The sequence below is a fragment of the Lissotriton vulgaris genome, chromosome 1_1 (assembly GCF_964263255.1).
Source record: "Lissotriton vulgaris chromosome 1_1, aLisVul1.2, whole genome shotgun sequence".
Taxonomy (NCBI): Eukaryota; Metazoa; Chordata; class Amphibia; order Caudata; family Salamandridae; genus Lissotriton; species Lissotriton vulgaris.
In genome coordinates, this window is record NC_141685.1 from 1,602,827,595 (window position 1) to 1,602,852,980 (window position 25,386).

Here is a 25,386-nt window from a genome sequence, read left to right on the forward strand (position 1 = left end):
AAGGACCAAAACTATGTCAGATTCTATTTTTTACACTCATTTTGATTCCTGCAAAAGACCTTATGTTGTCGATTGTCTGAAAGAATATGATTTCAGAATGAGAGATGTTCGCCCTCAGAATGCTAATCAACTTCTTATTTCCTTTATTAAACCCTTTAAGCCAGTTTCTTCTTGTTCCATAGCTAGATGGGTCAAATCAGCAATGAGCCTCGCTGGTATTGACCTTTCTAAATTCCAAGCCCACTCCCTCAGAGGTGCTATGGCTAGTAAATCCTTCTGGTCTGGTGGTAAGTTAGATGATATGTTTAAGGCAGCTGATTGGTCCAATGCTTCCACTTTTGCTCATCATTATTGTAAACCTATTGAGCATATGCCTGATGTTGTCCTTCAAGGCTACCAACATGCATAATGTAGCCTCCTGTCTTGTAATAAAATTGCGATTCTCCTATTAACATGACCAGAGAGTCTGGATTTCATTAAAGACACGGAGGTTAACATTATCCCACCCGTCACTCCCTTGGACGGAGTATTTATTACTATGTTGATGTTTATATGCATTTTTTATTACCATATTCATTACTCTATGCACTTTTCTGCTTTTACTGCTCAAGGTTTCAACCTTTTTAAGTCTTCTTCCCTCTTTTCAGATAGCTCAGCCTGATGGATTACTCTCATCACCTCTAATCCTCCTCAGTTCGTTTCTTTCCTCCGACTCCCGCTTTTTCTTCACTCTCAAGATCAAGTTGCATCTCAGCTTTATGAAACATCTGTTGCTTTGTTCCATTTAAAAGAGGCAGTCTGTTTGTTGCTCATGCCTTTTATTACTTGTGCTCACTGCATTCTAGAACTGTTTTTGCTCATGATGTAGTGCGGCTGCTTGTGACTGCATTAAAAGATTAATGCATAATGTTAGCCTCTGTGTCCTTAATGAAATCCAGATTCTCTGGTCATGTTAATAGGAGAATCGCAATTTCTTCTCTCTTTTCACAATGCAGGGCAGAGACACAGGAGGTGGAGCCAGCATTGTGGAGGGAAGGTCCAACCATATTCAGGTCCCAGGTGCAACTCCTCCCTCCCATCTGGATGCAGATCTCTCTATTCACCACTTGGCTGATCCTGTCTCTTGGAATCATCCTGCCCTGTCACTCAAACTCCAGACAAGGAATACACAATCTAGCAGAGGCAGGCTTGGCTAGTTAGACAAGAAAACACCTACTTTCTAAAAGTGGTATTTTCAAACACAGAATGTTAAAATCAACTCCACTAAAAGATGTATTTTATCATTTTGAGCTCAGGCATACTAAACTCGAATTTCTACCATGCTCCCTGAACCAGCTAGGATTATAAAATGTAATAATCTAACTGCCCATTCTGGCCTACGGAGAACAGGTAGCCTTGCAATAGTGAAACTTGAAAATAGCTGTATTTCACTATTAGGCCATGCCACACACACCAGGGCATGTCCTACCTTATACTTAAAATGCTCCCTGCCCTTGGGCCCACCATAGGGGTGTCTGATATGAAAAAAGGGGACAGTTTAGGGACTGGCAAGTGTATGCACTTGCCCAGTCAGTATGGCAGTACCAGACTGCACGCAGGCTCTGCAATGGCAGACCTGAGACACACTTTTACAGGCTGTTTCTGTGGGTGGCACAACCAGTGCTGCAAGCCCACCAGCAGTAGACAAGGGGGTGGTCAGCATTGTGTTTGCAAGCCCTGGTCACACTCGGTGCACTGCACTAGGGTTTGACAATTAAACCAAATCAGCCAATCATGGAGTCACTAATCCGTACATCAATTTACCATAGGGAGAGCATATGCACTTTAGCACTGATCAGCAGTGGTAAAGTGCCCAGAGTCATAAAACCAACAAAAACAGGTCAGACAAAATACAGGAGGAAGGCAAAGAGTTCAGGGATGACCCTGCAAAAAGGGCCAAGTCCAATACCTGTGATTTTGTGTTGTGCCTGTGTGTCACAGACATCCACATTTGACATGCAGGCAAGCCTGTTTGCACATCCTGTGTATCTTGCTTATGTTGGGACGTGTACATCAGACATTTCATGGTAACTGTGTCCATGTCGCATTAGATGTTTCCCATGTGTGTGACTGGCAGCCTGTTATCATATTGACAATACAACTATCTTCACTAACCATTGTGGTGTGTATTTGTCCTGTACCATATGTTCCGAAGTACTGTGACAGGGCCCACAGTTTGTCAACAGCAGAGCATGGCACTTGTTGTGTCACCATGTGGAGGTGACATGTTTTGTGGGGGATGCAGAATTGCACACACCTGACTCTATTGTGTTCTGATGTGATGTACCTTGTGTTATTTGGCCTGGTCATTGCCACAGATGTGGGTGACGTGAAATACTTCCTTTGTTTCCCCATGTACCGCAGGGCACCTAAAGTCCACAAACCCTTCCCAAACCTTACAAACATGGCTACCGTACAACGGTAGCCAAGCTGGTGCCTGGTCCTATTACGGGAACATTAACAACGATCTTCAACAATATGTTCGCAACCGGGCAGTTTCCCCCTTGCTGGAAACGTGCATCGATCCTTCCATTGTTGAAAAAGTCAAATCTAGCTACAACGGATCCCAACAACTATTGTCCCATCTCAAGGCTCCCACTCCCAGCCAAATTAATTGAAAAGATGATGAATCATCAACTCAGTGTGTTTTTGGGGACAACTAGTGCCCTGGACCCCTCCCAGGGTGGCCATAGTACTGAGTCGGCCCTAATAAAAGCAACTGAGGAAATTAGATGAGTAATGGACCTAGGGGGAAGAGCTGCACTGGTCCTTTTGGACCTTTCCGCAGCCTTCGACACGGTCCATCATGGAATTTTGATGGACCGGTTGAAGGACTCTGGGGTGCAGGGGAAAGCAGGAGACCTGTTGAATGCGTTTTTGACTAACAGAGAATCAAGTGTGGCGATGGGAGAGAACATATCTAAATGTTTCGTTCTATCAATCAATGACACTTGTAAAGCGCGCTACATACCCGTAGGGTCTCAAGGCGCTGGGGGGGTGGGGGGGGGGTGGGGTGCCGCTACTGCTTGAACAGCCAGGTCTTCAGCTTCTTCCTGAAAGAGAGGTGGTCTTGGGTCAGGCGCAGGTCGGTCGGAAGGGAGTTCCAGGTCTTGGCGGCCAGGTAGGAGAAGGACCTTCCTCCTGTAGTCGCTCTTCGGATGCGGGGGACGGCGGCGAGGGCGTGGTTGGCTGATCGGAGGTGGCGTTTGGGAGCGTAGAAGTTGACTCGGCTGTTGAGGTAGCTCGGGCCTTGGTCGTGTAGGGCTTTGTGTGCGTGGGTGAGGAGGCGGAAGGTGATTCTTTTGTTGACGGGGAGCCAGTGAAGGTCTCTCAGATGTCCGGAGATGTGGCTGGTTCGTGGGATATCGAGGATGAGTCTGGCTGAGGCGTTCTGGATCCGCTGGAGTCTCTTCTGGAGCTTGGCGGTGGTACCGGCGTAGAGGGCGTTGCCGTAGTCCAGTCGGCTGGTGACGAGGGCCTGGGTGACGGTCTTCCTGGTCTCGGTGGGGATCCACCAGAAGATCTTCCGTAGCATGCGTAGGGTGTTGAAGCACGCCGAGGAGACGTTGTTGACTTGCCTGGTCATGGAGAGGGAGGAGTCCAGGATGAAGCCCAGGTTGCGTGCATGGTCTGTCGGTTTGGGTGCGGTGCCCAGGGCGGGAGGCCACCAGGAGTCGTCCCAGGCGGAGGGTGAGGGGCCCAGGATGAGGACCTCCGTCTTGTCCGAGTTCAGTTTCAGGCGGCTGGTCGTCATCCACTCGGCTACCTCTTTCATCCCTTCGTGCAGGTTGGCTCTGGCGGCGGTGGGGTCGTTGGTCAGGGAGAGGATCAGCTGGGTGTCGTCGGCGTAGGAGATTATGCTGAGGTTGTGTTTGCGTACGATGGCCGCGAGGGGGCTCATGTAGACGTTGAAGAGGGTGGGGCTCAGAGATGATCCTTGAGGGACGCCGCAGATGACTTCGGAGGCCTCTGACTTGTACGGTGGTAGGCGTACTCTCTGAGTTCTTCCGTCGAGGAAGGAGATGATCCATTCCAGCGCCTTGTCCTGGATTCCGATGTTGCTGAGGCGCCGTACTAGGGTGCGGTGGCAGACCGTGTCGAATGCCGCGGAGAGGTCTAGGAGGATGAGGGCCGCTGTTTCTCCATTGTCCATCAGGGCTCGGATGTCATCGGTGGCGGCGATGAGGGCGGTCTCGCTGCTGTGATTGGCTCGGAAGCCGGACTGTGAGGGGTCGAGGGATCCGTTCGTCTCGAGGAAGGCGGCCATCTGCTTGTTGACGGTCTTCTCGATGACTTTGGCTGGAAACGGGAGGAGCGAGATGGGGCGGTAGTTCTTGAGGTCGGTGGGGTCCGCTGTTGGTTTCTTGAGTAGAGCGCTGAGTTCGGCGTGTTTCCAGCTCTCAGGGAAGATGGTGGTGTCGAAGGATGTGTTGATGATGTCTCGTAGGTGGGGTGCGATGACAGCGTCGGCCTTGTTGAAGACGTGGTGAGGGCAGGGGTCGGTCGGTGATCCGGAGTGGATGGAGTTCATCGTGCGGATGGTGTCTTCGGTGCTGATTGGGGTCCAGGCGTGGAGGGTGGTGGTGGGGTGTGGTTGTTCGGTCATGGTGTGCGTTGGTTGGTTGTAGAAGCTGTTGTGTATGTCCGCGATCTTGTTGTGGAAGTATGAAGCGAGGGAGTTGCAGAGGTCTTGCGATGGGGTGATGTTGTTGTTTCCTGCGCTGGGGTTGGAAAGCTCTTTCACGATGTTGAAGAGTTCCTTGCAGTTGTGTGCGTTGTTGTCCAACCGGTCCTTGAATGCTGTTTTCTTGGCGGCTGGTGGTGTTTCCGGGTGGCAAGTTTGAAGGAGGTCCTGTTGTCCGGTGTCGGTTCCTTTCTCCAGATTTTCTCGAGGGCTCGGCAGTTCTTCTTGGAGCTCTTGAGTTCGTCGGTGAACCATGGAGCCTTCTTGCTGCCGGGTCTGCTAGGCGGGGTCCTCAGTGGGGCGAGTTCGTCCGCGCAGTTGCTGATCCACTTCGTGAGGTTGTCGGCGGCCTGGCTGGGGTTCGCTGAGCTGGCAGGAGGGTGCTGGCTCAGGGAGGTGGCGAGCTGGTCTGCTGTGATCTTGTTCCAGCTTCTGTGGGCGGCCTGTTGCTGGTGTTGGTGGGTCGTTGTTCTCTTGAAGGTGAAGTGGACGCAGCTGTGGTCCGTCCAATGAAGCTCTGTGGCGTGGCTGAAGTCGATTTCTGTGCTGGAAGAGAAGACTGCGTCGAGTGTGTGTCCGGCGAGGTGGGTGGGGGTGGACACCAGTTGCTTGAGTCCCAGGTTGGCGAGGTTGTCGAGCAGGGTGCTGGTGTTGCGGTCGTTGTTGTTCTCTAGATGGAAGTTGAGGTCTCCCAGGAGGATGTAGTCAGCGGAGGGGAGGGCATGCGGGCTGACAAAGTCGGTGATGTCCTCGCTGAATTGTGTGCGTGGTCCAGGGGGTCGGTAGATCAGGGTGCCTCTGAGGGTGGTGTTCGGGTTGGTGTGGATCTGGAAATGCAGGTGTTCGGCGCTGGTCAGGGTGTTGTCGGTGCTGGTCGTGAGACGGATGGTGTTCCTGTGGATGATGGCGATGCCTCCTCCCATCTGGTTGGCGTTTCGGTCCCTCCGGACGATCTTGTAGCCCTCTGGGATAGCGATGGCGATGTCGGGAGCTGAGGAGGCGTTCATCCAGGTCTCCGTGAGGAAGGCAACGTCAGGGGCTGTGGCGTCTAGAAGGTTCCAGAGTTCGATGGCGTGTCTGTGGACGGAGCGGGTGTTGAGCAGAATGCACTTGAGGTGGGTGCTGCTGGTGTTCGACTTGGCGGGTGCTGGTGCGAGGCTGGTCCGGATGCAGGAGAACTTGCAGGCGTGGCAGCTGAAAGGTCCGTGGGTACGTCGTGGAGTGGCTTGATGGCATTCTGGGAGTCGGCCGGTGTTGAGTGCGGTGAGGGTGGCGGCGGAGTACGTCAGGCGGGTCGGTCGGGGTCTTCGGGGTCCAGGGGTCCTATCATGTGGGGTTCCTCAGGGCTCCTCCCTAAGCCCCACTCTGTTCAATATATATGTCTCCTCCTTGTCTCCAATTATTAAGTCCTTCGGCTTTAATCTAACCTCCTACGCAGACGACACACAAATTGTGCTGTCAGTGCTGCCAGGAAGGGCCGATGGAGTGGCTTTACAATTTCAGGAATGTATATTGGCTGTGGGAAGAAGGATGGGCGAAAATTGCCTGAAGCTGAACACAGCAAAAACTGAAGTTATGATTTTTGGCCTCAGTAATGACTTTTGGAGACCGCAATGGTGGCCAGAGGAGATGGATATCCCCTCTCTTCCCGTGGCAAAGGTGAAGAACCTAGGGGTTCTAATAGATGACCAACTCACATTTAGGCCCCAGGTCAATGCTTTAACGTCTTCAATTTATTTAATTCTGAAAATGTTGCGGAAGATACTTCATTTTCTCCCCGAAAGCAGTAAAAAGACAGTGATTACAGCCCTGGTTCTACCCCGGCTGGATTACTGCAATAGCTTGTTGTTTAATGACCAACAGGGACTTCTTAACAAGATACACGTCCTTCAAAAAGCAGCAACCAGACTCCTGACGGGCATTCCGAAGTACGCCTCCGTGTCGGTGTTGTGTGAACTCACGAAATTACATTGGTTGCCAGTGCAGAAGCAGATTGCTTTTAAGGCCTTGTGTCTGGTTTTTAAGGCCCTTTAAGGCCTTGGACCGGCCTGTCAGAAAGATTATTTTCAATGGTATAACCCCCTCAGACAGTTAAGATCATCGAGCTCGCGCCTGGTCATAATTCCTCGCATACGGAAAGCACGATGGGGGGTAGGAGTTTTGTGTTGGAGGCCACATAGGCCTGGAACGCCTTGCCCTTTGCCTTGAGAAACACCACGGATCTTATGACCTTCAGGAAAGGCATCAAGACTTGGTTGTTCACACAGTAATCTCGTTCAGCTCATACCCTTTTGGAGCATTTCATCAGCGCCAGGACACCTCTGGGTAACAGTGTGCTCTATAAATGTCTAAAATAAAATAAATTAATAAATAAATTGAATGAGACTGCATCCGATGGTACCGCTTCACACGCAAGCTGATAGAGGATTTGAAGGTGCAGTTGTCCCCACATTTACAACCTAGACGTGCTTATCCAACTGCGCTGTCCCCCAAGGTCAAGGTGATGGCAGCCCTACATTTCTTTGCCATAGGAACATTCCAATGCACAGTGGCTGGTGCTGGTGGGATGTCACAGACTATGTTCAGTTGTGTTCTCTGTGATGTATTGGAGGCAATGTTGTTGTATCTGGACCAATACATCCGATTTCCATCCCAACAACAAATGCCAGGCATAAAGGGAGGATTTTGTGCCTTAGGAGGGATGCCAAATGTCATTGGCTCAATTGATGGGACACATGTGGCTCTGGTACCACCACATGCACAGGATCAGATTCACCGCAACCATGAATATTTTCACTCTATACATGCCCAAGTAGTATGAATGCGGACATGTCAATTTCACACCCACGATGCCTACATCATGCGGAATAGCAGGATACCACATTTGATGTCACAGCTGCAGAACCAGTGTGTTTGGCTTGTTGGTGAGTAGTAACGCTTTATCTTACGTATCAGTATCAAAAAGCTTTATTCGATGTTAAGTTTTAAAATCATAAAAGCATACAGACAAATACTACGATACATTTTAAAAACATTTTAAAATAATCTCTTAATAGTTTAGTTTTAGGTTGCACAGTTAATGGCTTGGGCACACTTTACACGACCTTTAGGCAACGTTGTAGGACACAGTAGTCTACAAGACTTAATGATTATGACACAGAAAACTATTATACAACGGTTTGGGACATTTAAAAGCCACTGAGAAACTACTGCCATTACTTAAATGGGTTCCTCTGCCCCCCGGGATGTAATCACTGCCCTGGGTACTAGGGGAAAGCGTGTAGGACGTATAGGGGTAAAAGTCTTGTAAGTTCCAGGTGGAAATAAGTCCGTCTCCATTTTGAAGTCGCCACGTCTGCATGTATGGCACAATGTGTCTACTCCTGAACCGTATCAGGATCAGATCCCCCTGGATGTCTTTTTTAAGAGGTCCAAGCCATCCCACCCTCCGGACACTTATTATTCGGCCATCAAGGTGGTAAGGCAGAGGTCTGTTTTTTGATAGCCAGAACTTGACCTTGTTCATAAGTTCGTTATGTCTCTCGGCTTTGCCTTTTGGTAGTTCAGGGACTCCCGTGAGAACAATTACAAAAAGTGCTGCTTCTGGAGGTAAGTGTAGGTGGGTGGTGCGCACATGTTTAGATGGAATGTGGCGTGGAGTTGTCAATTTCGGTGGGGCTATGGGGTTGATAGGCAATGAGGAGGTGGAGGGTGGCAATTGGATAGGCGCCGCTTCATAAGGGGTAGTCAAAATTGGGAAATTTGAGGGGGCGGTTGTTGTCGAGCAGTCAGTTGTTACAGCGTGGGCTGGGGGTTTCAAGAGAGATTCAATGGAGTTCTCCAACCCCGTGAGCTTATTTCCCAGCGTGGTGATTTTGACCATCAAGGGGTGTATTAAGAATTTAAGCAATTGCTCGATCATAGACAGAAGGGCCTGCTGGGAAGAAGATGATACGTCCTCTAGATTGACACCAGGTGGAATAGTAGAGGAAGAGTTATTTAAAGGTGGAATTGGACTTGGAGGAGGTTTATCAGGTGTTAGAGATTTAGTAGAACTCCCATTGTCTTTGCTCCCAACAGTCTTCCTTTTGGCAGGCGTAACCCTAGATGGTGTAAGATTAGTATCAGGAAGAGATTTCAACTCCTTTGGAAGTGGTGATAGGCCGCAGGATTTTAGCGTGTGGGGGAGTGCGGCTGGAACATATTTAACCTTGCACAGGCTATTTAAGTCGTCCAGCCATGGGAAACTAGATGGAGACTGAGCGAAAATGTCATCCGGGATTTTAATGGGCATATCCCCAGTTTTGGATTTAGGCATGGGTATGGAAATACAAGTCAGTGATTTACCTCAGAACATGCAAATGGGGTGGCCCGTCCCCGTCCTCCTCTGTCCGATGAGGGCCGTAGAGGGCCCGCCCTTTGCACGGGCTTCGCCCGGCCGCTCCCGCGCGCGACTCGCGGTGCGAGAGGTTCTCCCGCCTTTGTCCCGCGCCTCCGGGCGCTCCGCTGATGTCACCCGACCGCCGGGGCACCTGGGGGATGTAGTCCCTTGCCCTCGCGGCGGTCGGGTTGCTGGCAAAAGTGAGTTTTCCGCCGTTCCCCTCACGGCACCGGGATCGTGTCTCAGGTCCTCCCCTGCGGTGGCAGCTTTCCCCCAGAGCGCTCACAACAGCGCTCGGCTCTCCCGCCTTTGTCCCGCGCCTCCGGGCGCTCCGCTGACGTCACCCGACCGCCGGGGCACCTGGGGGATGTAGTCCCTTGCCCTCGCGGCGGTCGGGTTGCTGGCAAAAGTGAGTTTTCCGCCGTTCCCCTCACGGCACCGGGATCGTGTCTCAGGTCCTCCCCTGCGGTGGCAGCTTTCCCCCAGAGCGCTCACAACAGCGCTCGGCTCTCCCGCCTTTGTCCCGCGCCTCCGGGCGCTCCGCTGACGTCACCCGACCGCCGGGGCACCTGGGGGATGTAGTCCCTTGCCCTCGCGGCGGTCGGGTTGCTGGCAAAAGTGAGTTTTCCGCCGTTCCCCTCACGGCACCGGGATCGTGTCTCAGGTCCTCCCCTGCGGTGGCAGCTTTCCTCCAGAGCGTATCTTAGGTATCTTTGGATTACAAGCTCATTCCTGATCCATGACATGTTTGTCTGTTTTTTGTGCAGGTGACTCTGGGTACCCTAACATGCCTTGGTTGCTAACACCTCTTCGGAACCCTGTCACACCTGCCCAGAGACGTTTCAATGAGGCACATGGTTGGACCAGGTGAGTGATAAAGCGGACATTTGGTCTCCTGAAAAGCCGATTCCGCTGCCTGGACCGGACAGGAGAGGCCTTCCAATATGCACCAGAAAAGGAGTGCAAAATATTTATTGTGTGTTGCATGCTACACAACATGGCAGTGAGGGAGGAGGTGCCTCTTATCGAAGATGATGATGGACAGCAACCGCCAGCATGTGAGGATCCTGGCCTGGGACATGTTGCGAGTGACGATGAGGGTGAAGGGATGAACACACTCAGCTCATCAACAAGTTCTTCTCCTGATTGTGAGTATACAGTGATGTGTTGGCAAGAAATCTTGATACACCTGAAGTGTTTGATTTGTGCACTGTGTGGGCATATGTGTTTCTAAATGCTACGCATCATGATTGTAGCATTTATGTGTCCCTTGACTTACTATGTCCTCCCAATCAGTGTTGCCATGAATCTTTGGATATTGTAACAAGTTATTTGAATTGTGTATGTAATGTGTTTTGTAGAAGTATGCAGTTGTGTAGTGATTTCAATACTGTTGTATGTCTGTTATTCATAGGGTCCATATGCTGATGTCTGGTGACATGTAACTTCTGAAATGCACAATACGGTCACTGGATGCAACTTTTCATGATTCCCGGAAACATCATCCCACACACCCCGATGCTGGCATGTCTGCCATATTGGTTGCATATTTGCTCACTGTTATGTGAGGGTACCTTGCATCTGATGTTCTGTTTGCTAGTTTTGTATGTGTAATAAAAGTGTGCACCAGTTTGTGGTGTGCTTCCTCTGTGTCCTGTGTCAGTGAAACTTTGGCATGCTGTACCTGAGGGCTGATTGAGTCTGATTCAGCATTTGTGTGTACTTGCAGTTCACAATGTGTCTGACAAGAAATGTGATGGGCATGGTGTTTTGGTGTTCTGTTGACCTAGGAGTGTGTACCTGTCAAATGTGTCACATCAACATGAATCCGTTTTCAGTGTTTAGATTACTCTAATGGTTCCCCTGCCCAGTCTCACTTTAGCATTTCATCACCTATATGTGTCAAAACCAGTCAAATTCATCACAGCTTCAACAATTGTGATTTGTAGTGTTTATTTATATACATGTGTGTGGATGATATAGGTGACATGGAGTGCTGTACAGTGCAATGGGATTCCAAAGTTCACAGAGGAGTTGGTAGAGTTGGTCGGTGGAATTGGCAGAGTAAAGTCCACAGTCAGTAGATCCATTGGTTCAGTTCAAATCCCTTATCACATGTGAGAGAGATGGGGACAGTCGACCAGGTGAAGGGTTTGCACACTGCCGCGTTCTAATCTAGGACCCCGATCAATACTGTGACCTTATGCCCCTATACGGCTATAATCCCTTTATACCCCTATGATGGCATGAACGATCAAGAGTGATATTTCAGAAACTCGTCTCTGGCCTAACACGATCAGAGCCACATTTCAGAATCTCTTCCTCTGCAGCTCATTAGAGCAAATGACACAGCAGAAGCCACTATCTAAGATTCCTAGATTACACTCCGAGTTCTTCAACAAGAAAAAACTCAGCAACCTGGGAAAACCCAGCTTGCTATGTTTTGATTAGTAATAGAACTCTAATGAGCTCTAAGAGACGATCACTTCCTAGTGACATCTTTATTGACGTCTTATGTCCAAAAACTTACGTCAAACCAGGCACCTTTCAGGTATAAATATTACCAACGTTGCCTTAAGCAAACGCTGCCTCAACGACATCGATGATAGCGATGGTGTGGTAAATACAGGAGCAGAACAGCTGTCCCTTACAGAGCCCAGCAGATACAAGCTGCCCACGGACGCTGCCCCTCCTCGACGCGCTGAGAGAGACGCTGTCTTTTCTCCTGCCGAGAAAACCCATCTCCGGCGTTTCCAGCCTACTCTTGCAAGTGACTGGGATATCAAACCCTGAAAGGAGATGCAAGACCTCCAACATTCTATTTCAGAGGTATGGTGTTGACTAAACCCTTAGAGAGAATTCTTGAAGCAAACCTTGGCAAAACCAACTTAACTAAAACTGCTACTTACTTACTCCCTCCCAAGTATTAGGCTTAGGTCAGGAACACTGGGGTGGGCGTAGTTAGAAGCACCAGTTGAGTACGTTAGCTAAATGTATATATGAATGTATATATTTTATTCATTTTAACCATTGTATGGCTAAGAAACCATATCAATGCTTTTACAGTATTATTTTGCAATCCTCATTTTACTGTACGCACTTTTTATAATAACTAGTCTTGCAATTGTGGCAATTCATTTCTCTTGCATGATAAGAAAGACTGTTCAATAAATAATACCTTTTTATTGAAAACGCCCGTCTCTCTATTTCTCTGCATCTTTGGTGAAAGTAATCTGCACAACTGACTGAGTAAAACAACTGTCTATTGTTTCACACGACTCTAGAGATTGACTCTTATTCTAAGGAGCAAAGTTGTCATGTTTATGAGGTTGTTGGAAAACTGAATCCCTTCTTGTCTGTACCAGGGAAGCTGATCACTTCCTATTCAGTCAAGAAAGTTTCCAGTGACCTCTGAGCTAGTTGGTAACAAACCCAATTAAGTTTAGCATAGTCAGTAGAGACCTGGAAGACCGCACTTCTACGTCGATACTACTGTTTATGTTATTCTAATGCGCAGGGCCTATTGGGAAAATAGGAACTACACTACATGGCGCCCAACGTTTGGTAAGGCGATAAAACTAATGCAAGACGTTAGAGTAACTCAGTCGTGCATTTTTCACACAGACCCCTTTCTACCGTAAATACTCCAATAGACGTCAGGAGTGGGTGAAAGGTTAAAATCCGCCCGAACTTAGTAGGAAGAGATTCCTATGTAAAGCTCTGGTTTATTCAACGTTGAAGGATACAGTGTTCCAAAATATTGTGCACCTAATCTTTGTCTCCTTGGAGACCTGCTCTGCAAAACCTTTCTGACAATAAAATGTCAGACTTAGAAAACGGAACCGCTGCACCCGCAGTAAATGCGACTGAGCAGGGTCCCGACGGTAATAATGAACCGGGTGCAATAATCATTCTGGCACATTTAAGAAAATCTATAACGTCAAAACTTATAGAAAATGGACTGACCACACAGGTGGCACAGTAGTCTTCGTGATAGAGGCACACGAATATCGGCAGACAGAGGTATTCTATTCTTGGATAAAATTTCCAGTGGCAAACGCCGCAACACACGAGTTCCACTATTACAAAATAGGGGATCCACCAGAAGAGTACGCTCCTTTCGAGGAGATTTAAATCCCATTAAAATTCCAAGAACATCTGCTCTGGTTTAAAGGCGCCCTAAAACATAATGATCATATTACCAGGCTCGGTCCACTAGGTAGACCAGGAGCAACGTGGCCGATCTAGCCAGCTACACACCACATCCAGACATTGCAAAAATGTCAAGTGAAGAACTCTTAGTTAAAATAAGAGAATTAACAAAGGCATATAGAGAGTTAGTTCAATTGGCAATGGAGGATAAAGCGATCCGCCAGAAGTTGAAGGAAACCGATATAACAGATCAACCAATTGAGCTTGCCAGAATTATAGAAAAATGTTATGAAGAACTAGGTAGAGACAGCTTGGGTGGAAAACCAGTAAAGCCCCAAGTGCTCGAAAATCCTGAAAAATTATTTATTAAAAATAATTCAAACACTCCTAAAAAGAGCTGGGATGGAAATAAACAATCCACTCCCAAAGAAAAAGTTTCCAGTCCAGAGGAAGGTCTCCTCGACGGAGGGAAAGAACTCCGACTTGAGAACACCAGTCTCCCCAGAGGGAGCCCTCTGAGAAAAGATATAACCTTAGAAATAGGGATAATTTGAAGAAGCCTGATAGATATCAAAGTATTGATACACGTCCCTCTCGATCTTTTTCGCAGAAATCAAAAAAAAGAGGACGGTCAGACCCAGGAGAGCACACAAAGTCCAAAGACAAGTAACCTGCTCAAAGTAAAAAATCTCAATTTCTAAGAAAGAAGGTAGCCAATATTAGAGTAATCGAACATGCCGAGAATACTGAGGACACAGTTGAAAAACGGGGAGTGGGCACAGACAATGCTAGACAGTGCAGCAGAAATCACCATAGCTCGCAAGATCCTGATGAGTCATCTGGAGACAGTGGACACGAATGAGTACATTCAAGTAGAAACTGCCGACACCAGAGTTAGCGAGCCCCATAAGATATACGAAATAACACTGCGTATAGAGGGTGATAAGACTAGGAAAATAAGGGGTCTATTTTGGGATAAACTCTCAAAAGGCTATGACATTCTGTTAGCTGAAAAAGGTTGGCCCCCGGAGTCTGTCAGGGAGTGCCCTTGTGGCGAAGAAATGATTATGCCTGCCTTCTCGAATCACATTCCGATTCACAGAAAATATACATATGCAAGGAAATGGGCAGTGGCCGAGGCACCAGCATTATATAAAAATCATGTAGGATGGGATGAGGACTCTCCTCCTCACAAAATCCAGTTAAAAAGCCGACCGACTGCACAAAGGCAGTATCCAATTAAGCAAGAAGCTAAAAAACAATCAGGGAGATTTTAGATCAACTTGAATACCAGGGGGTGATTGAAACATGCACCTCTCAAATGAACAATCCTTTGTTTCCTGTCTCCAAACCAGACAATTCATATCGTCTAGTTTTGGACTACAGACACCTTAACGCATGTTGCAAAACATTTGCAGTACAAAATTTGCATAGTGCTGCACTAATGAATAACATAGTTAGGAAAAAATATAAAATGACATTAGACATATCAAATGGTTTGTTTTGTCAAAATATTGCACCAAAAAAGCAGATACTTGACCGCTTTCTCAGTAATGGGGTCACAGAAAAATTTCTGTAGGCTCCCACAGGGATTCAAGAACAGCCCAGGACTATTCTCAGCCAGAGTAACAGAGTTACTACAAATATATGATGATGAGGCATTATCTAATGTAGATGATATCTATCTCACAGACGACGACTTGGAGACTCACTTGAAAAGAGTGAACACCATTATACTTGGGTTCGCAGCAGAGGGTTACAAATTCAACTTTAAAAAGTCCCGAATTGCCCAACTGACAGTATTATTTTTAGGATACGAATTATCAAGTGAAGGAAAAAACCTAGCGGACAACTTCTTAGAGAAGTGCGCTGTACTCCAAGCACCGAAAACGCTGAAGAACTTACAATCGATTCTAGGCTTCCTGAATTTTGGTAGAACTTACATTCTAAATTACACGGAGAGGGTTAAACCTCTCTATGAACTAATTAAACCTGATTTTAAACCAATCACTTGGACTCAAAAACACACAGATTTTTTGAGTCACTGCAAACAGACATGTTAGCAAAAACAAAATTAGATACACGTGACAACATACGCAATCTTGTAATCCGAGTCATCCCAGGAAGATGCGGATTCACGTACCTGACCTCTAATGAGGGAGAAAAGGTACCAATAGCTTACAAATCTCACTTGTACACACAAGCAGAAAAAACATTCAGTCTCACAGAAAATACTGTAAAAGCAGTACAAACTGCAATAGCAAATGAACGAGAATTAGCACATGGCAAAAGGATTAATGTCCTCACAGCGGAATCCGCCTTCGAGGCGCTATTCAGCCCAGTAAACCTGTCTACAGTGCCACTGGATCCGAAATGGATACAGTGTGTGAATTCTCTTGGAGCGGAAGATGTGAAATACTATTTGGCCCCGCAATTCGAAAAACTGAATGATTTGACTTATGAAGAAGAATATCCTCTGCCAATCGAAATTCTGCCTCTCCAACAATACTCCTGTATAATCTATACAGATAGATTTGTACAGCATTTCAACGTAGAGAACAAATCCTACGATGCAGCATGCACGATTGTTAAAGGTCGCTGGCTGTGCGGTAAATTCAGACCGAAAATAACAAAAACTGAATCAGTGAGAAACTGTTCAGCTCAGAAAGCTGAAATCAGATCTTTAAAGATGGCGCTTGAAAATGCGGAACGTGAATTCCCAATACTAATCGTGTGCGATTCGCATTTCTGCATCAACTCTTACAATAATAAGTTGCAGAGCTGGATTAAAAATTATTACAAAGATGACGCAGGTGCCACAATCAAGCATAAAATGCTTTGGAAACAAATAGTTCTTTTACAGAAAGAACTACAAAAGACTCACGTGATACACACTCTGAGTCATCAACGTGATGGTGTTCACGTTGCAGGGAATTCATTGGCTAATACAGCCACAGCGGAAGCAACTAAACTGGCTTCCGTAGCCACAAAAAAGCGTTCAGAAAAACACATAGACGGGGAAACCATGCTGGCAGTAAAAACGTCCGTAAAAGGCGACTGTGCAGCACTACCCATGAACTATCCACTCAATTATGCATACGTAATTGATGCAAACTCCGTTCCTTTTGCTCGAATCCCTGGAGTGGGGGATAGGGTAATTCCAAACATGAACCGGAGAGGTTTCCTCACACAGGAAGCACATATGGGGTTGGGTCTGAGACACCAAACAATCAGGGACTCTCTGAAAGAATTACAATCAGAGTACTGGTGGCCGGGAATGAGCGTAGATATCCATGATTTTGCAAAAAATTGTGAAGACTGCAACAGAGATCGCAGTGGAGAACCGGCCAGCGTAGTGTCAGGAACCCTAATAGAAAGCATAAGGCGATCTATTTGCATAATCAAAAAAGAGAAATGTGTCCCATTATATATCATTCAAGACTAAAAACTCACGCCAGAACGGTTATAAAAGATCTGCGAGTCTTTATCGGCACATACGCAATTGCCATGTTCCATTCTGACCAGGGTCCTGCTTTCAGCTCTTGAGCTTATAAGGAGGCCATGGCCAGCATGGGCGTTGGCTTGCGATACTCTTGTCCATCACACCCCAAAGGGAACAGTGTAGTGGAAAGAAAAAACCGGGACATAAAGCAATCTATAACAGCGAAGGTATTAGGTTCGGGTGATGGGTGGGTCAAACATTTAATAAGTGTCCAGTTAAGTCTTAACAATTTGCCAAGAAATTCTCAAAAAGGTTTCAGCCCATATGAACTATTGTTCGGAACTAGAATGCACATTCAGGACTTAGATAGTCAGGTATCAGTGGTAGAAATATAAGAATAAAGACTTTGACATCAAAGACCGTTTGTCTGTTTTACAGGACTTGAATGAAACAAGAAAATCCATAAGCAAAATAAAGGTAAAACAACAGCCAACTACCACTGACGAGGCACCACCAGCCCCAGCAAGGCCTGTCTGGATTCCAAAGATTGGGGATCTAGTCAGAGAAAAAATAGCAGTGAAGAAGGAATTTGGGCCTTCTTACAGAAAAGCAGTACCTGTCTTAGCAATCAATGGAACAAGATCAGTAGTACTACCGCCCCTTGCTGGTAAAAAGGAGAACAGAGTTGTATCAATCGACCTGGTAAAACCACAAGCATGTGGCCTATAATCAACAGTAGGCCCAGTGGACTCCCAAGAAACAACAGAATACCCAAACTTGCAACACTTCAAGAGGTTCAAACTGAAAGACTAATCACATTTGATAAATCTGCAGTGCACAGAGAGGGACTACGCAATATTGCCATGGAACTCGTGCCTTTTGAAACACAGATTGAAACAGTTCATCATGAAACACCAGTCTACAATGACGTGGCATCAGAATGTGTTACCGAAAGACAAATTGAGAGAACAATTCCAACAATTGACAGAACTGCCTCTGGCTACTTCATCAATTTCGATAACTTTTCTGAAAATCAAAACGACCCCGAAGTGATGCCAGAAACAATGACTTTTAAAGAAAAAGCAACAGAACTCTTTCAACAAATCAAAGAAGTATATCTGGATGCACCATTGATTGAGCATTGGATTATTTCAGGGGTATTTATACTCCTACTATGCCTAATTTTAGTTTTAATTTTAGGAAAGTTTATTACAGTTCAATGGACACAGCAAGTCAGAACATCAACTTAGTCCTAAAACCACACAGATCATGCCACGTGAAGAAAAGAGAACTGTCAACAGTAAATGTCACAGCCGTTTCAATACCCGGCGGGGTAGTATGGGACAAAACTGACTATGAAATATATGGTCCGGTCGAAATCTTGAAATATCATCATCAGTTCAAGGTTTCCCTAAGTGACTTTGTAAAACCAAGTACATTTTCTGATGATTGGGATTTTGAAAGTATTAATAATATGATGTCTGATTTAGTGTTGTCAGCAAGATTTACAGAACATGATTATTTACAAGGTTCGTCTAGTTATGAACAGATGTACTGCTTCTCACATTATGGAGATCATTACTTACATAAATCTGCACAACCTAGAAATGTTTTTAAATATAACCAATGGGAACATTTTGCTACTCCACCTAAAAGCAGTTCTAAAACATTCTATGAGAAATTTCAGTACTTCTCAGGGTTTAACACCAGTGATGCAGAAATGTTTTATTATGGACTGTTAGATAAAACAGGATTGAAAACAATGCTGACAAATACTAAATTGATATATTCAGAAGCATTTTATGAAAAAATTATGACATTTGGTTTTGATTATTGGAAAAATAACATTGAAACGAAAACAATCTGGGGTACAAAAGATTGGCAGGTACAAGGCATAGAAGCATTATTTCGAGCCTTCATGATCCCAGAACAATTAATGTTCTTAAATGACACAATTCACCAAACAACTTGTCTTGGCCTAGCTAAGATTAAAGACCTTAATAAACTGTCTATTCAAAAGCCAATACCTGATAATGAAACAACAGATATTGAAATAGACGTATCAAAAAATTTACACCTAAACAGAACACATCCTGATTGGAAAAAGTGGTTAATCTGGCCTACTGACACAAACAACTGTCAAGATAGATTCCTCAATAAAACACAGGGGTTAACAATGACCAGACAGACCCTAGATACTCCCAGAGACAACATCCAGGGATAGTAACAACATACAGTGTAGGGAAGCTATGCCTTGAATGGCTAGAATCATCCACACTGGCAGAAATTAAGCAACACTTATCTTTACTTAAAGATGGTGCTGATTTGCGCGATTTCATTCTGGTACCACGCAAACAGCGTCAAAAACGTTTCATAGCGACCAGTATATATGCGGCTTACAACGAGGCTTGGAAAGTCACACAAATTGAAACAGCTTAAAAAATACGAGAAATTGATCGTATTCATTTGGAAAAATCACTTTCTGTTGTGGACAATGGGTTAATGACTCTGTCCTCCAGAATATATTCACTGGACAGTATTGTATCATCTGCCATAGATATAATAGACAAAGACTTGCTAATGTTACAGCATGGCCAGTCACAATTGCGTTCTATTGTACAGTTAGGCTGGACGCTGCAAAATCTTCGTTCAGGCTATGTGCCTTGGCGTTTAATCAACACAACGTCATTGTTTTCCATCTTTAACCTTACTGATAAACAGATCAGCTTGGCACAGAAAGGAGCAGACTATACAATCCTGAGCATCGAAAAACTTGAGAGATTACCATTGACAATGTCAGAAAGTCCTGTCATTGAATGGATAATACAAAGGATTATCACAATTCCGATAACAACTTTCCGATTTAAAAATTGCCTTGAATACATACGACTGGCCAGTATGAACGTTTGGGTAAAGGATACATTGAGTCAGCATGGAAATTACCATACACACATGCATGCTATAGTGACAGCAACAAAAATGTATTTCTTAGTGGTGAAAACTGCAAACATTCACTAAGCGGTATACTTTCGTGCCAAGGTATTAATTTACATGGAGTCTGTGAAGGAAATTCAAACAACCTTTCATGCCACCAATATGTCACACCTGCAACGCAGATAGAGCCTTTCTTTAAGCAACTCTCTAACAGGAGTTACATTCTAATAACGGATCACAGCTGTTGTTGCCTTTTGCCAGGGAAAGCATATCTTGTACAAGTAATTTCCATGGTCAAATGCTGTATGGAAGCATTGTTTCCAAACGGCCCTGGAGACACGGAGACTCCCATATGGCCTCGTTTGAACGTCTCTTCTATACGAATTGATACTTTAAGCAGAATGAAGTCTGTGCTTTTGCAGACAACAGTGCCCATCACGTCATCAAAAGAGACGTATGATCTCCTAGTTGCAAGGACAACATCAGAGATTCATGACCTTTTATCAACAAATTGCCCCGTGCATTTCACAGAAATGCTTAGCCAAATTCTAAATATGTCAAGTGCCATAGGCATCCCAAGCGTATTTTAGACCATTTTTATGAGACTGTTAACACCATTCAAAGCAATTCTAGGTATCATTCCTAATTTTGTCCATTCAGTCTTTGGCGGCATACCCCTGATTTTGGGACTTGTAGCAGGCATTTTATTTTTGACCCTCCTGCTCCGATATGGCAAGCCAACACTCAGACATGACTCCGGCAGGAATGGAAGAAACGATCCTAGCAATACGCTACCGGGACCGAATAACTAGAGTCCTTGGATTGGCCAGGCTGAGAGATCTGAACATGACCTGGTTCCTTTCATTCAGACTTATATGGCAGACCTGCATCTTACCTGCGCTTCGATGTATGCTATGCGAAGATGAGTGCGTGTTGGATACCTGTCTTGCACTTCCATCAGCAGTACCAATGGATATCGATACTTTGCTAAGTCCTGTAATGGCTCACCCATTGTGTTGTACCCAGCGGCTACCAATCCTGATGACGGCATTCGTTGAGACTCCTGTGCTACGACTAGGTGGTAACAGTGGAGCGAGAAATAAAAGCGACATCACCCAGGTACGACCTTCGGTGAGCATTGCTGATCCAGACTTTGATGATAGCAATCATTCTCACACCTGCCAAGTTACAGCACTATCGAACTTGGTCGAACTGTCACCTGATTTTATAGACCAATTCTTTGAGAGCCTGTCTGATATGATGTTCTTCCCTGAACAGAAACAATAATTTTTGAAAAGCATTACGACACACAGCGTTCCCATGAACTCTGAATTTGGCCTTCAGTTTTGATCAACAAAAACTGCTGAAAAACGTTGGAACTCTATTCCCCCGTTCACCAAGAAAGTTTTTTTGTTTAATTGAACATTTTTTCAAAATATTTACCTTTTTTCTGGCACTAAAATTCTTTGCTTAAAGTAGACCTATTCATAAAGAACAGAACTTCTATTTTTTTAGGTAATTCTAGAGACATAATAACTTTACATCAGCCTCTAGCAAATGTTACAGCAATTGCATTTCTATGTGATGAAATTATCTTGCCCTTCTTTTCTGTATAAAGAGATATTTCATGTGTAATTTTTCGCAAAATCGTTCACTGATTACATATGCTAGAATTTTGAATGATTTCTATGCTTAAAGACGTACAGTACAATCCATGTATTTCAAATACGCCATTTCAAATGCGAATATGTATTTTGGGGTGGGTAATGTTACACATGCATCTTTTGCTATAGTTTTTAGTAAATTGATGGACATAAATTCGTGGAGTGGGTGTCGCGTTCTAATCTAGGACCCCGATCAATACTGTGACCTTACGCCCCTATACGGCTATAATCCCTTTATACCCCTATGATGGCACGAACGATCAAGAGTGATATTTCAGAAACTCGTCTCTGGCCTAACACGATCAGAGCCACATTTCAGAATCTCTTCCTCTGCAGCTCATTAGAGCAAATGACACAGCAGAAGCCACTATCTAAGATTCCTAGATTACACTCCGAGTTCTTCAACAAGATAAAACTCAGCAACCTGGGAAAACCCTGCTTGCTATGTTTTGATTAGTAATAGAACTCTAATGAGCACTAAGAGACGATAACTTCCTAGTGACATCTTTATTGACGTCTTATGTCCAAAAACTTACGTCAAACCAGGCACCTTTCAGGTATAAATATTACCAACGTTGCCTTAAGCAAACGCTGCCTCAACGACTTCGATGATAGCGATGGTGTGGTGAATACAGGAGCAGAACAGCTGTCCCTTACAGAGCCCAGCAGATACAAGCTGCCCACGGATGCTGCCCCTGCTCCTCCTCGACGCGCTAAGAGAGACGTTGTCTTTTCTCCTGCCGAGAAAATCCAGCTCCGGCGTTTCCAGCGTACTCTTGCGAGTGACTGGGATATCGAACCCTGAAAGGAGATACAAGACCTCCAACATTCTATTTCAGAGGTATGGTGTTGACTAAACCCTTAGAGAGAATTCTTGAAGCAAACCTTGGCAAAACCAACTTAACTAAAACTGCTACTTACTTACTCCCTCCCAAGTATTAGGCTTAGGTCAGGTACACTGGGGTAGGCGTAGTTAGAAGCACCAGTTGAGTACGTTAGCTAAATGTATATATGAATGTATATATTTTATTCATTTTAACCATTGAATGGCTAAGAAACCATATCAACGCTTTTACAGTATTATTTCGCAATCCTCATTTTACTGTACGCACTTTTTATAATAACTAGTCTTGCAATTGTGGCAATTCATTTCTCTTGCATGAGAAGAAAGACTGTTTAAAAAATAATACCTTTTTATTGAAAACGCCCGTCTCTCTATTTCTCTGCATCTTGGTGAAAGTAATCTGCACAACTGACTGAGTAAAATAACTGTCTATTGTTTCACACGACTCTAGAGATTGACTCTTATTCTAAGGAGCAAAGTTGTCATGTTTATGCGGTTGTTGGAAAACTGAATCCCTTCTTGTCTGTACCAGGGAAGCTGATCACTTCCTATTCAGTCAAGAAAGTTTCCAGTGACCTCTAAGCTAGTTGGTAACAAACCCAATTAAGTTTAGCATAGTCAGTAGAGACCTGGAAGACCGCACTTCTACGTCGATACTACTGTTTATGTTATTCCAATGCGCAGGGCCTATTGGGAAAATAGGAACTACACTACAACACAATGGTAGACATCAGGGAAAGGTGTTCACTTCCTGGGTGATGTGCAGGGCCAGTTGCCTATCACTTGTCCTTCTTTAAACTACCCCGCGGCTTCTTCAGGGAGTCAGGTGCAGGCTGTGGCGGTGCACTGGAGTCTTCGTCAGAGTCCACATCCCAACCTGTGGCAGTTGCAGTTGTTGTGGCAACTGATGTAGTGGGCACACAGGGAGGTAGGGCAATGTTGTTTGCAATCTGACGCAGACATCCCAGTAGGTCTCTGTGCACCGCCGTGACATCATTCAACTTGTCTATCTTTGACTCCATGCGGGCCATGTGTGTTTCCACCCGCAACATGTTTGCGACCCATCTGGCATGAAGTTCAGCCTGCTGTTCTTTAATGTCCCTGAGGTGCCCCACAATCTGGCCAAAGTGCATTACTGGTACACATTTATAATGCGTACCAATTGGGGATCAGCTTGGGGTTCAGCACCATGGACATGGGGTGGCCTCAGCCTGCCCCCACTCCCACTCCCACCACCCCTACCACCACGAACAGGTTCTGCTGTTGCAGGCACAGGCGACACTGGACCTCCTCTGGTGATGGCACTGGTGGAATTGGCAGCCACCTCCAGGCTTCCCTGTGGTGCTGTGCCCTCGGTGTTGGGTTGGGTTTGTCTGTCCGTGTTAGTAGGGGTCATCTGGGTGTTGTCAGATGGAGCAGGAATGGTGGCAAGGGGTGCAGATGTTATTGCTGCTGCATGCTGATCCCCACTGGAGGGGCAAGGTTGTTCATGGTTGTCGTCAGAGGAGTGAGAGGCATCCACACCAGCCTGCTCTGTGTCAACCAGAGTCTGATACTGTGAATCTTCTTCGTCTGTTCTTGAAGTTGAGTGTATGTGCATGGCTTTGTCCTCAATATCTTAGTCAGATGCTGATGTAGGTTTTGTACAATTTCCAGACGCGTTTTATGTACGCGTAGACCTGTGTGCATGGACAGCTCATGTATTTTTAAGGTGCCTTACATGTACATTGCAAAACGTGCACTCCCCTGCTACACACAGGAGTGTTATTTGTTGTTGGTGGGAGGGGTATGTGTGGCAGGGCCTGCTGTTGTAGTCTGAGGTTGCACTCCTTCTCCCACTGGACCGGATGGTACCCCATGGGCCAGGCTTCTAAGATAGTGAGTCTGAGTACATGTTCAAGTTGCCTGACAGTGGTGTCTTGGTGTTTGTTGGTGCCCAAGCCCCAGAAAGGCCTTGTGCTCCCCACACCAGAGCATAGTGTCTCCAATCTTGCCTGCACTTTGACACTCCCTGTGAGGTGTGCATGGTGCATGGACCTATTCCTAGGGCAGGTGGGATGGGGACTGTGGCCTGGGACTCCAACTCCCATCATGCATTTGACTCCACCCCCTTCCCAGCAAACCCATGCTTCTTTCCTGTGACTCAGCTTTCCTGGTATAGGATGTGTGCAGACAAGATGGCTGCTGCATGGGTCTGTTTTTCAAATTCTGTTGGCTTGCTGTGTATTTGTAGTCAGTTTTGTGACGTTTGTGAATGGGGATCTTGCCAGTGACATTGCAGGTATGTTTGTAAATGCAATCTGCATCAGGACACAAATACCACCATGGATTGCATATCCTCCCCCACGGGCCCAGTGTCTGGCATCTTGGAAGTCGGTTTACCTTGAGTCTCAGGTTGTGTGTTGTTCCAGGTGTGTTGTTTATTATTGGTGGGAGGTGTGTGTGTGGCAAGGCCTGCTGGGAGTTGCAGTCTGAGGTTGCACTCCTTCTACCCCCTGGACCGGATGGGACCCATGGGCCTGGCTTACAAGGCAGTGAGTCTGAGTACATGTTCAAGTTACCTGACAGTGGTGCCCAAGTCCCAGAAAGGCCTTGTGCTCCCCACACTAGAGCACAGTGTCTCCAATCTTGCCTGTACTTTGACACTCCCTGTGGGGTGTGCCTGGTGCATGGGCCTATTCCTGGGGCAGGTGGGATGGGGACTCTGTCCTGGGACTACGAATCTCACCCTGCGTTCAGCTACACCCACCTATCCAGCATGCCAGTCCTGCCTCCTATGACTCGGCTTCCCTGGGAGTGTGTGTAACTGTGGTAGCTTGATGGCTGACAGTGTTTGGGGTGTATGGGGCCAAATCACGGGGGTGTTTGTCATTTGGTTTGTACATGTATTGCCCTAGGTACATGTTACTGTGACATTGCGGGTATTGTGTTTCTCTAGGTAGCATACACATGAGAGGATAGTTATGTTTAGGTTGATGTGGCTGTGGGTGCTAATTGCAGTGACATCACATTTTGGAATAGTTATTTGTGTACTCAGCAGGTTCTGGTATTCCAGGCAATCCATGGAGGCCTACTATTGGGAACATGGCCCGCACCTTCTCCTCCCAGGAAGTGAAATACACCGGTTTTGCAGGAGGACCACCACCAGTGGGCTGGTGCAGCGCATGGTCTTTGCTGATGAGTTTCTTGACCCTCCTGCGTATGTCGTACCATTGGTTCCTGATATCGTCCATTGTGCGCATGGTA